At 36.7% G+C, this 13885-nt stretch overlaps 1 pseudogene; it reads right to left on the minus strand.

Annotated features, from left to right (window-relative positions):
• Positions 1-4308: 4308 nt before the first annotated feature.
• Positions 4309-8951, minus strand: LOC138836735 (14-3-3 protein zeta/delta pseudogene; annotated as a pseudogene).
• Positions 8952-13885: the final 4934 nt, after the last annotated feature.

The raw sequence follows: 13885 nt of genomic DNA on the forward strand, positions 1-13885 counted from the left end.
GTCAAAGACCAGGAAGCAGTCCAAGAAATATTGGAGGGTAATTTAATTACATATATCTTACTAAGTAATATCTAACATTGGAAGGTGTGTGTGTGACCACACTATTTCAGAAACTCCAGTAAAACCTCTTTAACATAATTCAACATTAGTCATAAGGAGGTGATCTCTGACAAATTGTCAGCAAATGTCCACTTTACATAACAAGTGACTCCCTCAATGGCATTGAATCACAAAACAAGTGTGACTATTTTTTCTCACATCAGAAAAATCTAAGCAAGTCTGCCCTCAACTAAGACAGGCTGTAACATTTTATAATCTACTCATTCTAAAAACCATCTTTATCTTATTTAGGAACATGTTCTTGAAGGTGAATATTTTTTTTTCTGTTTTAAATCTTGGATAAACATAGCTTCCTAAAATGGAATGTGAAAAATGAGAAATAAAAAACAACTCACCAGAGATCCTCTCATTCTTTCTTCCTGTTGCCAATGAAGAGAAGATTCTGGAAGCATGGCTTAGAGAAAAGGCAATTGACATAGTCAGGAAAGAACCTGTGTGATTATGCCTCAGATTTTCCTGCTCAAAACATTATACATGGAGTGAAAAAGCACAAAGCCTTCTTATGGGAGAAGAATCTTTGATGTCTCAAGTAGAGTATTAAATGCTCCACTGAAGATGACTCCACAGTCCATTAGTTGGTAGAAAAACAGTATTCTAGGTTAATATACATACAGAATTCATAAAAACTAAGGTTCCTAAAAATAATTGAATAATTAAAACAAATATCCAAACTTTCAATACCACTAGTTATTAATGAAATACATTTATGGTTGTATGAACTATTTTTCTATTAATTAAAATGGATCCTAGGACTCCATTGAGCTTTTGTACTCTATCTTATTCATTTATACATTTAAACTCCATGGAAAGAATATAGGTTATAACTCAATACTTTTTCCCCAAAATTATACAAGAAAATATATACAATACATATTACTTGTATTATAATATTTCAGTAATGGTTTTCAAATGGCACATTTCCCTGCATCCAAGTACTTGGAGCACCCTTCAGCAATAACTTGAAATTTGTCAGTTAGCCTACTTTACATAATCAGTAAGGATTATGTAAATAAAGTTTTGAGAAGTCCCTAATGCTCACTTTCCTAAACAATCATATGAAGAATTGTGGCCATTCTCCTTGAGATAAAGGGCTTAATGAAGATGTAACAAGAAATATTAAGCATAGGAGTGACAGAACATCACAGCTAAAGAACCAGAAGATTAAAATCTTATGTTGCACAAATAATACTAACACAAAATTCTAAGCTGAGGATACCCCAAAATGCAGACTTATAAAAATAAAAAGATAAAAACTCATATGCTTTTTCTTATATTGATTGTTTGGCTTTTACACAGGAAATGCTACTATCCAGAGTTTTTCTTTTTTACACAACTACATGGATTAGAAACTCTTAATATAAAATAACAAACTTTACAGTGATATGTATGAAATATGAAAACCTACTCTGTAAACTTCAGTTAGGTCGTTTGTGCTAAGGAACAGTATGAATCACTGAAAAGCAATATTTGCACATTCATTTTGGATTGTTCCACATCACAAGAATGGCTTCTTACTTTTAAAAAGATACATAGAAATTTCTGTAGGCTAATTATCCACATTCAAATACTCAAAACGACAATTGTTCTAGATTTCAGGTTGGGATATTTTCTTCTTGTTTTGGGATTTAGACTATCATCCTTTAAATTTAAAGTCTTCTATTTCATATTATTTTATTACAAACATAATCTATATTTAAAAGAGTTTATTTTGTAACTGGGCTCTGGTGGCTCATGGTTGTAATCTTAGCTACTCAGAAGTCTGAGATCTGAGCACCACAGATTGAAGCCAGCTGGGGCAGGAAAGTCACTGATCTCCAATACACTACTAAAATACCTAAAAGTGGAGATATGGCTTAAGTGGTAGAACATTAGGCTGGAACAAAAGAAGCTCAGGGTCAATGTCCAGTGCTTGAGCCCAAGAACCAGGTCTAGCACACAAAAAAGAGCATTTTATTGTATTGTATTTAAATTCTATTGAACAATTGTTTTGGAATACATATTTAGGCAGTCTCTCATTTTAAATGATGTAAAATAGGCTCATTAATCTAGTGGAGAAATTGTAACTTGTCAAGAACAGATAAAGTGGAGAATATCCATGTTAGTAAAATTTTATGCTAGGAAAATCCATAAGAAGTGCAAAGGATAAAAAGGGATCAACATGTTTCACTAACATATTTTAAAGGAATGTTCAAGCTTCATTGACTTCAATTCCCATGAAGATTTTCTTAAGTGAAATAATACTTCTTTGAGAAGATTGAGATAAAATGGAGAACACTACCTAAAACTATGTTATATGTTACATTTAAAAAACATACCACTTTGAGTAAGACACAGTACTTTAATTTCCTTCTGTAACACTCGATGACACTTTCTTAACTGCAGGTAAAAACCAACGCTATAAGGCTACTATCAGTATATCCACAGGTGAGACATTTGAGAGATCATGTACAAGAATTGATCGTGTGAACAGGCTGAATAAATTAGTAAGAACAGAGATAGATACATTCACTTGTGACAATAATTCCTCCTCCACAAACCACAGCTCCATGTCCCTTCTGAGAACTAGGTTCTGACTGATTCCTCAGGCAAGTTCATTTCCCCTCCTACTAGTTAGTATAAACCTTCCAACAGCATCAAGTGATTGAGAGTGTTAGAGCAAATAGTACCACCTGAGTCTTGTGCTCTAGGGAGTAGAACTAATCTTTGCTTAAAGCAAGGAATCTGAAAACCTTTTGCCCTTCCTTTGCCTTTCTGCCTCTGCTCTGTAGGGCTTGTCAGAGTTGACAACGTATCCTCCTTCAAACATTGCTAGGCTTCATTGCTTAACAGAAAGAAAAAAAAAAAACAGGACCATCACACACTACTGTAATATCTCATGTATACCTGTTCCTAGTAAAAAGGTCTAGTACAAACATTTGTGAACTAAAGCCAGGAGTACTAAGAAAGCTAACAATGTAGGAGAAGAGCAGAGACACCTCTAGGAGAAACAACACAGAACCCCAAAAAACAACTGCAATATAAACGTACAGAAATCAGGCACAGACCTCACAATTTTACTACAATTGTTACCATGCTCATCTTACACCTGGGCAAAGATAATAAAATCACGTGTTAACTGAAGAATTTCACCGTCATGGAAATATAAATGCACATTTTCTCCTATTCTGGAGAACCACCCAACTTGCTGTCAGAACATTGCAAGCCAGTTTCTGGCACCTGGAGGCACAAGGGCTGTGGCAGCACAAACTCTTGAGCTCTGAACATATCATTAGCCTCATGCTGGAGGAACATGTGGAGGATCAATTTTGCCTTGTGTTTTGCATCCAGCTCACAGTTCCTACCTGTTATTGGTTCTGCAGCCTGAGATCCTTTCAAGTTACACCTCCCAAGCTTCACAGAAGAGAAAACTCCCAGCAGCAAGGCAAAGGGAATGAAACTGGAATTTGCAGGCTGAAAATACCCACAGTGGGTGGGGAGGCACATGCGCAGAAGGATCTTTGCCCTGCTTTGAAAAAAAATAAAAACCCTGCACTTTCAAAGGATCTGTGCTGTAACATAGACTACAATTCCCACAATGCATCTTGCCACTCTAAGAGGAAGTAGGTTTCCACCAGTTCTAGGCCCTTTCTCTGAGGATTGCAATCATGCATGGGGAGGTTTTCTCCAGCTTCACATGAGCATAGGTGAGTTGTTTTTTTTTTTTTTAAATGAAAATCACTGTGTGTCTCCTGAAACATTGTTAGACTATCTGAGAAATGGACAAGTATTGGAAGCATGAAATAAGTTGGCTTTTTAATTCTTAGATCTACTAATGTAGCAGAGGTTATGAAACTTTTCTTTCTGTTTCTGTTTAAAAGATAAGTTCTGTTGAATGTAAATTATATCTGATTTCTTTACATTTTGGAATAGCTCCCTGTTCAATATAAAAAGGTATTGGCAGGCACTAAACGGATTCTTGGATCATTTTTCATGATTAATGTATACACTGCAATAAAGTAACAGAAATTGCTATATATACAGCAAAATCCTTGCACCAATTAAATTTTTAAAAAAATCTAACAATTTCCCAGAAATGCCCAAATTCCATTTTTGAAATCTTAAGTAGATTTTGGCTGTTTCCCAAGTTTTCCTTTCCTTTAAGGTTCTTTACTTTTCTTTGATGTTCATTGTTGCTATTGTGGCTTCAACTCATGGTGTTCCCATTAACTTTTCTTTAAAAATTTGTTCAGCTAAATAGTGAAAAAAATCCTGTGGGTGGGAGGAGTGGTCTTAGAGAAGGCACCTCACCACCATTACTGTTCAAACTGATGATGGATTGGGGAGATCGGGGGAATGTGGGTGAGGTGCAAGTGTGAAGTGAAGGATGAGTCTCTGTGAAGCTTGATGGCTTGGGCCAAACCAGTGTGTTTTTGTCTTTCTGTTTGCATGCCCTATTCCAGTGTGAATTCCTCCCTCTTCTATGATCCTAAAAGTTCCTCTCAATCACTCTAAGCTAAGTCATATTGTCTTCCCATGTGTTACCCATTAGACTTTGGAATAAATCTTTGTTATCCCAGGTCCTGAGTGTGGGAAGAGTCAGGGCTACTTCTAGAAACCAGGCTTGTGTCCTGACCTCTGGCATTTGCCACAGTCAGGAATTCTCAGGCATCATTTGGGACAACACAGTTCCTTTACTGATAATGCAGCATCACCAGAGAATTCCTAACTTCCTAAGCTCCCTAGCAGCTCTTCTCAAAATAAATGTGTAGGCCTAATCTTTCTAGGCCCAGTGATACAACTGTAGTCCAGCAACTTCTAAGCCTGAGTAGGGAGGATCATTCAAGCTCTCAAGTCCTGCAAGAGGAATTAAAAACAGGAAGCTCCATTATTACCCCAATTCCTTTCATTTTTTTTCAATTCCAGTCCTACAAATGCATTATTTCTTTACCAAAAATAGGTCCATGCCTCTAAATGATTTTTGTAATTGAAAAATTCTCATCGTCCTATGACTTAACACAATTTTATAGGGAAAGGCTAAAAATTGAAAAAAGACCCTACAAGCATATTTTCAATGTGTTAGTTGTTACTTTCTTAATGCAATGGCCTCTCTAATTTCTCTCCTTCCTAACTTACTTGAGACCCTACAAATGGATGGAACTCAGTTTGATTACCTATAAGAACATCAGTCTTGTTATTTATATTACATCTGGGGCCTAGTGACCACAAAAGGTCCTTTGGAAAACTATTAACACTCACTGCATAGATAGTGAAGTAAAAGAGATTATTTTGTTACATAAATAACCTCCCCATGTTTTTCAGAGAGAAGCCCAAATACCAAATGTGGAACTAGGAATAACTACTGACAGTGCTGATATGTCAGAGAAGCTATTCCTATCAAGGTGAACTGTGTTTTCAGTTTATGACTGAACTAAATTCCTTTCTTTTTAGTCCCCTTCTTTGTAGAGATCTTCATTTCTTTGGTTTTCAATCCCAAATAATTTAATAATTTTACTGATATCCCTTCTTTGAAAATAGATCTAACCTCTTTTATGTGCCTGATATCGCTCTTGGGTTCTTTTCCATCATGGCTTCTTCTGAGATGAGCTTAGTTAGAAGGGCTAACACTTGTGCAAAAGATCTGATAAGTTTACGGGTTTTATGAAGGAATCTGGGTGGATTCAATTGACTGGGTGAGTTTGTACTGATTTATATATAGCATTGATTTTATATTTTAAGTTAGGTAAATGTAATCTTACTGCTTACACCAAAGCAATATATGTGTGTGTTTATATAAATAAATATAAATGTATGTTTCTATGTCTGACTATCTTCAACATAACTGCAAACTTTTATTTTAAAGCAATATCAAACTCAAGAATAGTAATTGGTTTAGCTGGTATTTCAAATAAAGAAGGAAGATTTTTTTTCTTGCCTCAAACCATCAGTATTTATTGAGCATTTATATTGTACTAGGCACAATAGAACATACAGAAAATATTGCCCCTGCTCTAGAGGATCTTACATTTTATAAGAAAAAACAACTGTACCTTTTCAAATGGCATTTTTGTTCGCTGTTTTTTGTTAAGTACCAAGGAAATATTCTGTAGGATGATATTTAGGTTTAACAGCCTCATCATTATTGGGAGAAGAAACATTTAATGACAAAAATGACAGACAGACCATTTGGGATAGAGTTTATAAGATATACACAATCTCATCAAGTAAGGTAAGATGTGCTGCAGTAGAGGATGTTGGAAATAGTTTATAGTATGCAAGCAAAGGACCAAAGGATCTTAGAGAGTATGTAGAGCCAGAAAGATCATGTTTCCATTTCCAAAGTACACAGCCACCAAGAAAAGTGACAAGGCAGAAGGCTAAAAAAAGAAGGAAATCTTATGTACCTGACAAACAGAATGATAAAAATCGAAGGCAAACTGTACCAAGAAGTTCTGAAAAACCAAAACTGATTAGGAAGCATAGAATTTACAGTTAATGCTATTCAATGGCCAATTTTCCACTCCTCAAAGGAGAAAAAAAAAACACTTTTGTTTTTGAGGTGCGAGGAGAATGGGGAATATGGGAGGTGTTTGGTAGTTACATAAGTAATTTTTTTGTTATGATAAACTTTGTACTTTAACTCGGTAAAAGCCTATTCCCTGCCAAAAGGGACTAATGAACAATGTTCTAATAATGTACAATTTCCTTAGAGGAGATTCAAACTCAAAAGAATGATTTACATGAAAAATAATAGAGAAAGTAGTTGAAAAGTCCATTCAAAAATGTTTTATTCCACTTAAATGAACTTAATACATGTGTTCTTAAAAATTATGCTTGGATTGTTCATGAAAATTTCAAAAGACATTAAACAAAGAAGGCCATCATATTATTTCCCTTTAATCTTGGTTTTTTTTTTTTAACAACACATGTGTTTGAGGCACATAGCAAAAAAGAAAAAAATCACAGAAGGAAAAAGAATCTAAAATCAAGTTAAATACATAGGATTTTTTTTATTGTGAAAATACCGTACAGAGGGGTTCAATTACATGGGCAAGATAAGGAGTACATTTCTTATCAAGCATTGTAGCCTCCTCTTTTGTTTCCCCTTCCCATCCCTTCCCATCCTCCCCCCGCCCCTCAACCCAATCCTGCTCTCCCCCTACCAAAGTTGTAAAGTTCATTTTTCCACCTAACTTCTTCCACATAACATCTCATTGTTGCAATGGATCCACCAATATCCCTATTTAAACTATTTGTTTTTTCCCTTCCCCTCCACAAATTATACCAATCTCAAATAGCAGAGGATATAACATGGGGGAGGGACATACAAAGCAACAAAGAAATAATATTGTAAATGTGTTAGAAACAATCACATGAAGGAAAAAAAAACATTTGAATACATATCTTAGGGTTCATTTCCCTAACATCAATTTATCTGACCTTTTCTGCTTGACTCAGACATATACTAGTTATTGCAAATAAGGGAAATTATCGGACCTAAGTTTCTTTGGGCTTAATATAAATTTTAATATAATAACTTAATATAATTTTTTCCAAGTCTTTCCATTTCCTAAACATACGGATTTTTGTTTATGGCTTTGCTGAATATACATGAATTGTCAATACCAAGCAGTTCATTTTTTCTACACCTTTACTTTTAAATCAGTTTTAGGTTGTCTAAAACATTGAAATACAAATAAAATGTGTAGCAAAAATAGTTTGAGCAAATACCAGTAACTTCACAAATAATGGAATGTGAACCGTTTCTGCCCTTATCCAGAGTTAATTGGGTCACAACTTTGTCTGAAAGAAAACTTCTGGTGCTGTAGTCAAAGGTGTGCTCACTGAAATAGACTCTTCCACAGAAATACATGATTGTAACTTGGAAAAGCCATGGAATATCTGTTTGAGTGACAGCCCCACCAGTGCTCCAAAACTTTATAATACCCACAATAACTACACCTTGACTGGAACCATTTTCCCTCTTATTCTCCACCAGTACAAACCAATATGTAGGAAGATTTCCTCACTTAGACATGGAATTAGTTTCAACACTGGCACTTGTGAAGTCACCATGAACCAAAGCACATGCCAACTTGTTTAAAAATTCCACATCGTCATACTGGCCAACTCATGATAAAAACGGATAACTCACTAAATGTTAACAGGCTCTACTCTCCTAATCTGAAACAAGCAAACAGAAAACACATGGGAAATACAGAAATTAAAATAGAAGTAACATAACCCACATAAAGTATAAAGTTCAGCAATGACTTCATCAAAAGCTGTCTTTTCAAGAAAGGAAACTTCCTCTGGGGAGTTCAGAATTTCATAATAGAACACTGAGAAGTTAAGGGCCAGACACAATCTGATAGGATGCATTGGTTGCATTTACTTTTTGCTGATCTCAAAAACTTCTTGGTATGCTTGGAGTGACTGATTCACAATTCCTTTCTTGTCATCACCAGCAGCAACCTCAGACATGATGTGGTAGCAGTCTTTCTTCATTTTCAAATAAAAGACTTTGCTCTCTGCTTGTGGAGCATTAGGGATCAAGAACTTTTCCAAAAGAGACAGTATATCATTGCAGATATCTCTTAGCTTGTTCTCAATTCTTCCTGTGTTCTCACACGATTTGCTGCTTTTTCTCAGCACCTTCTGTCTTTTGCTCAATACTTGAAACTACCCTCCAAGATGACCTATGGGTTCCAATAAGCAGCTGAGAGTTGATTCCTTTCCTCATTAGGTAATTCAACTTCTTGCTCACTTCCAGACTTGATGCAGGCTGCCATGTCACCATATTGCTCAGCTTGCTTGGCCACTTCGGCCCTCAGCACCATCTCATTTCTATCCATGACTGGATGTTCTGTGTCCTGAATAGGTGGTGGAGGAAACACAGGGAGTCATTGGTCTCTAGGACGTCTTGGTGGCATAAGCAGGGGTGAGGCTGAGATTTTGTCCCTGGATCTCACAGCTCACAGGCTCTAGCAACTTTGCAGCCATGGGGCTTCTGCACATCCAATTTTATTATTTTTCCATGTCACCAATATCCTTAAATCTCCCTGAAAAGTTCACAATCAGTTAAAGTACATTTTGCTTGCTTCTCATTTTTGTCATTTTAAAATGATTTCATATGCAGCATTATAATAACTTGTGATTGTGGGATTTATTTGTTGAAACAGTACGGCCTATGGCAGTGTGTATGGTGCCAGGTGTTCAATGTGCACATTCTAGGATGGCCTCACACCATGATGATATGATGAACAAAATCTTGCCTTCTACTCCAAGTGTCACTCAGAGCCAAGAGATTCACAATTTTGAACAGTTGGGACATGCTCAAGTTTCTGTCTAAAGTCTTGAGAAATGGGAAAAAAGAGCTATTGGTATAGAGATACCTTCATACAGAGTTTCTGAATGCTACTTTTACACTGGAGACTGCTCAATGTTACTTCATCTATATTCCTCATCTTTTAAAAAATTCTGCAATTTTTTTAATGTTGTTTAAATGTTCAAGAAAATTCCATTAAATTACTAAGTTTTTATTTAAGTTTTGTGATGAAACCATTTTTTAAAACATTTTCTACGGCTTGGAATATGGTTCATTGGTAGAGTGCTTGTCTCACATACATGAGGCCATGGGTTTGATTCCTCAGCATTACATGAACAGAAAAAGCCAGAAGCAGTGCTGTGGATCAAATGGTAGAGCACTAGCCTTGAGCTGAACAGCTGAAGGATAGCACCCAGGCCCAGAGTTCATGCCCCATGATCTACAAAAATATATATGCATATTTTTTAACACTGAGCCACTTTCCGAGCCCTATATGCATATTTTTTAAAGTTAAAATATCAAGACACATTTAATAAAAAGCAAAGTTGCTGTTCAGGCAAAAAATTGTTATTATCAGCCAAGAGAGAAATAAGCCAGGAAGGTTTGATTACCAGAAGAGACATGGCATGGTACCTGGCTCCTGACATCCTGGAGGGGGGAGGTAAGACTTTTTCCACTTTAGGATTACAGTAGCCAGAGGAGGTAGCAGAGATATTTAAAGGTACCAGAGTCAACAGGTGTCATGGACTCTTTTGGCTACTTCCTGTTGGGGAGGTGAAGGAGTCACTGGCGCTGGGGACATTAGGGTCCAGCAGGGCAATGTAAATGATGTCTCCAGTTGCCTGTAGTAGCAGGATAGTCATGACTTGCTCCCAGGTGGTGTCCTGGGTGGGGATTGTTATCCAGTTAAAGGAGACTTTTGAATAGATCAGGTAAAAATATGACAAGGTACCAAGGTCAGTTAACATGAATGGCATAGGAGAACACACATTAGCCATGGGCCAGAAAAGTAATATTTGAAGCATAAGCCCCTAATAAGGTAAGTAGGGAGAAAGGGGGTGTCTAGTGTCTTTTGGACAACTAGGAAAGGGAGAAGATAATGGACTAGGAGGAGAATACCATTCAGAGGCTACTATAAATACCAATAGCAAGTAACAAAAACAATAGTGGAACTTTCTGTCCCCTTAGAAGATAGACAGGTATGGAAATTTAGGTGGGCAAGCAACTGTTTCTATTGTTTTCCCAGCTCTGATTAATTTTGAAAGGGCAAGCCTAAAGTGACTCCATTTAGGATGTCATCTCCTCTTACTGCTCTCCATGGTTTTCCATTGTCGGACTAATTTTGTCCTAGATGGTACAGGGTGGGGGGAGTGAAAGGGGGTTTCCTAGTCTCTGTTGCTGGGATAGCTTGTCCTAATTGGCATTGAATGGTTTGAACTCAAGGTCTGGGCACTCTCCCTGAGCACTTCTGCAACGCTAGTATTCTACCACCTAAGAGAGTTCCTTGGAGGTGAGATTCCTTGAGCCATGCCTCCAGACTGGCGCATGGCTTATTAGCTGGGAAATTTAGTCTTAGAGAGATTCTTTGTGCTCAGGATGGCTTTGAACTGTGGCAAAAGGAGTCTTTGCCACGAAAGCCCTTTTTATTTCCAATTAAAGCAACAAGGAAATCAACAAGATTGAGGTTACCTAAAACTTATAAACAATTGAGTAACAATTATTTGCCAGAGTTTTGTAGTAAATCCAAGTAGATGTTTTTAAACTGCATCTGATTGGCATTCTAAGTACCATCCCTTGGATCTGGGTAGCCTGTTTAGAGTCACTTATATACAACATTTAACCTTTAACAGATGTACAGACCCTTTTTGGGGCTGTAGCATCATATCTTGTTTAACATTTTGGTTTGTAAAAACATTTTTCTGGCTGGATGAGGAACCTGATCTGTACTGGTTGCAGCAATGTCTGCCTCTGTAGGCAGTTAGATCTCAAAGGGGACCTAATCTCAAGTACACACAACTTTCTTTCCTTAGCAGATGAATTAATGTATCTGGGCCAGCTCAAAACTCACTGCCAATTGGGACTTTGAGCAGATACAGGTGGGTTGGTATTTGAATTATCCCTCATATTTTACAACTTTAGCTTTTACTACACACTATCTTAGATGACTGGGAAGTCCATGCTGAGTTAGCCAAACATGAGCATTAAGCATGCCTACAAACTATCTTCCCATGACCTCCGTACTCTGTTCAAGCTTTGAAGAGACAAGCACAAGTGACTTCAGGATCTGATTCCATCTCTGCCATCCAATGAGAAGTGGCTTACTGCCTCTGCATATTCCATTTTCAGGGTTCCAGGAATGCCTTTGTCTATGTGGAAATAAATGAATCTTTGGCAGTTTCCTTGGTCGGTTAGTGGACTTGAACTCAGGGTTTGAGCATTGTCCCTCAGCTCTCCAGATCAAGGCTAGTACTTTGCCACTTTGAACTCCAAACCAACTCTGCTTTTGAACACTCTGCTGGCAGGTTAGAGATGACAATCTCACAGGGACCTTTCTCTGCCAAGCCTGGCTTGACACCAGTTTTCAGATCAATGAATCTTTACTTGTGGGCATATTTACTCCAACTAAAAGCAAAAAGATGGTCATTGGAAGTGGATTTATAAGCATGGTTTTACCTTTAACTTATTAAGGGCCAACATTCCATGTGACAAACTAGTCCTCTATCCTTTATTGTGGGCCTTTTGGAAACTATTACAAAAAACCTATAATGGCAAACTAGGTTAAACAATCATTTGGTGATCCTAATTTATCTTTTCTGCTTTGAAATAAACTTTAGGATAATTTTCCCTTTTAAACTTTTCTTTGTCTGGGAGGCCTGCCACTACCCACAAGTTACCAAATTTTTCACAAAGTGTAGGCCATTTTTAATCCCTTTTCAAAAGCCAGTTTAATTTGCATTTAAGTGCTTCATTGAAACACTGGGCAACATCCTTTTTGTCTTGGCTGAAAGTTTGAACATACTCTATGTACCTACAAATGCATTAGACAGCCACAAGGATCATTTTTACCTGTAATTTACCCTGCAAAATATCTAGCGGAGTACTGTTTTTGCTTATCTCTGTAATCCCATACATATCTGTAAGTATTCTGCAAGCTCTTGTTCCTCATTTTTTTGTCTAGATTTTTAAAATTGCTACAGAATTAAATTTAGCAAAACCATAACTTAATTGTCATCTTTTACACCCATCTTCGTGGAACTGGAAAAAGCAATATTAGTGAGGGTAGAGAAATATTCATCCTCATGAGAAATTCACTTTCAGCCTCCATAACAGTGAGAAAACACAGGCTCTCCACATTATCCACACTAGTGTTTTATTATAACTCACTCAGAACAACATCATAATGGACTAAAAGTGAATCAGTCACAATTGACGCATCAGCAGTAATTAATTAAATATATAAAGAATGTACTAAAGTCATTTTGGGGTTACTCATACAAAGCCAAATGCTTATGAATCATGTTTTCATTTCCCCACCAAAGAAACTAGAAATGGAGCTGTGATTCAAGTGGTACTTGAGCAAAAGTACTTAAGGAGAGGGGCTAGGCTTTGAGTTCAAGCTATAAGACTTCTACCCACACACAAAGAAAATGTATTCCCAAATATGTGTTCTTTCATTTTTTCTGAATGTTTCATGAACTTGGGGATGAAAGATGATGAGACAGATTTTACTCCTGTACACATTTTGTAATAAACCAGGGACAACATCCAGGCCCAGAATTCAAGACCCACGATGGAAAAAGAAAGAAAGAAAGAAAGAAAGAAAGAAAGAAAGAAAGAAAGAAAGAAAGAAAGAAAGAAAGAAAGAAAGAGAAAGAAAGAGAAAGAAAGAAAGAAAGAAAGAAAGAAAGAAAGAAAGAAAGAAAGAAAGAAAGAAAGAAAGAAAGACAGAAAAGAAAATATAGGGAAGGAAACATACAATAATTCAACACTTTAACCCAGGAAATTAGAAGGGTTCCTGTAGTTTATGGAAGGTTTTAAATACATAATAATTACTCATGAAGTAGACTAGGGAATGGTGTACTTGGTAAGCAGCATCAAAAATCTACTGAAGAGTAATCTTTGTTTTAATAAGACCAAGAAAACACAGGATGAGCAATTTCCATCTGTAATGTACTGCTCAGAGTAGAACTCAGAAAGAAATCAGATTTAAATGAGATAAGACTTTGTAAAGCAATTACACCAAAGAAAGCAAGAGCAAATCTGGATGCTGGTGGTTTACACCATCTATCCTAACTATTCAGGAGGCTGAGATCTGAGAATCAATGATTAGCTTCAAACCATTATCCAAACCATAATCATCAGTGTTCAGGGCCATAGAAGTCCAGCTTTAGAGATTTGTTTTTAATCCACATGTAATGTCCAAGAGTTAGGGTTCATTCACAGATATGAGATGTCACCGGT

The sequence above is a fragment of the Dipodomys merriami genome, unplaced genomic scaffold (assembly GCF_024711535.1).
Source record: "Dipodomys merriami isolate MVZ:Mamm:240054 unplaced genomic scaffold, mDipMer1.0.p SCAF_256, whole genome shotgun sequence".
NCBI classification, from domain to species: Eukaryota; Metazoa; Chordata; class Mammalia; order Rodentia; family Heteromyidae; genus Dipodomys; species Dipodomys merriami.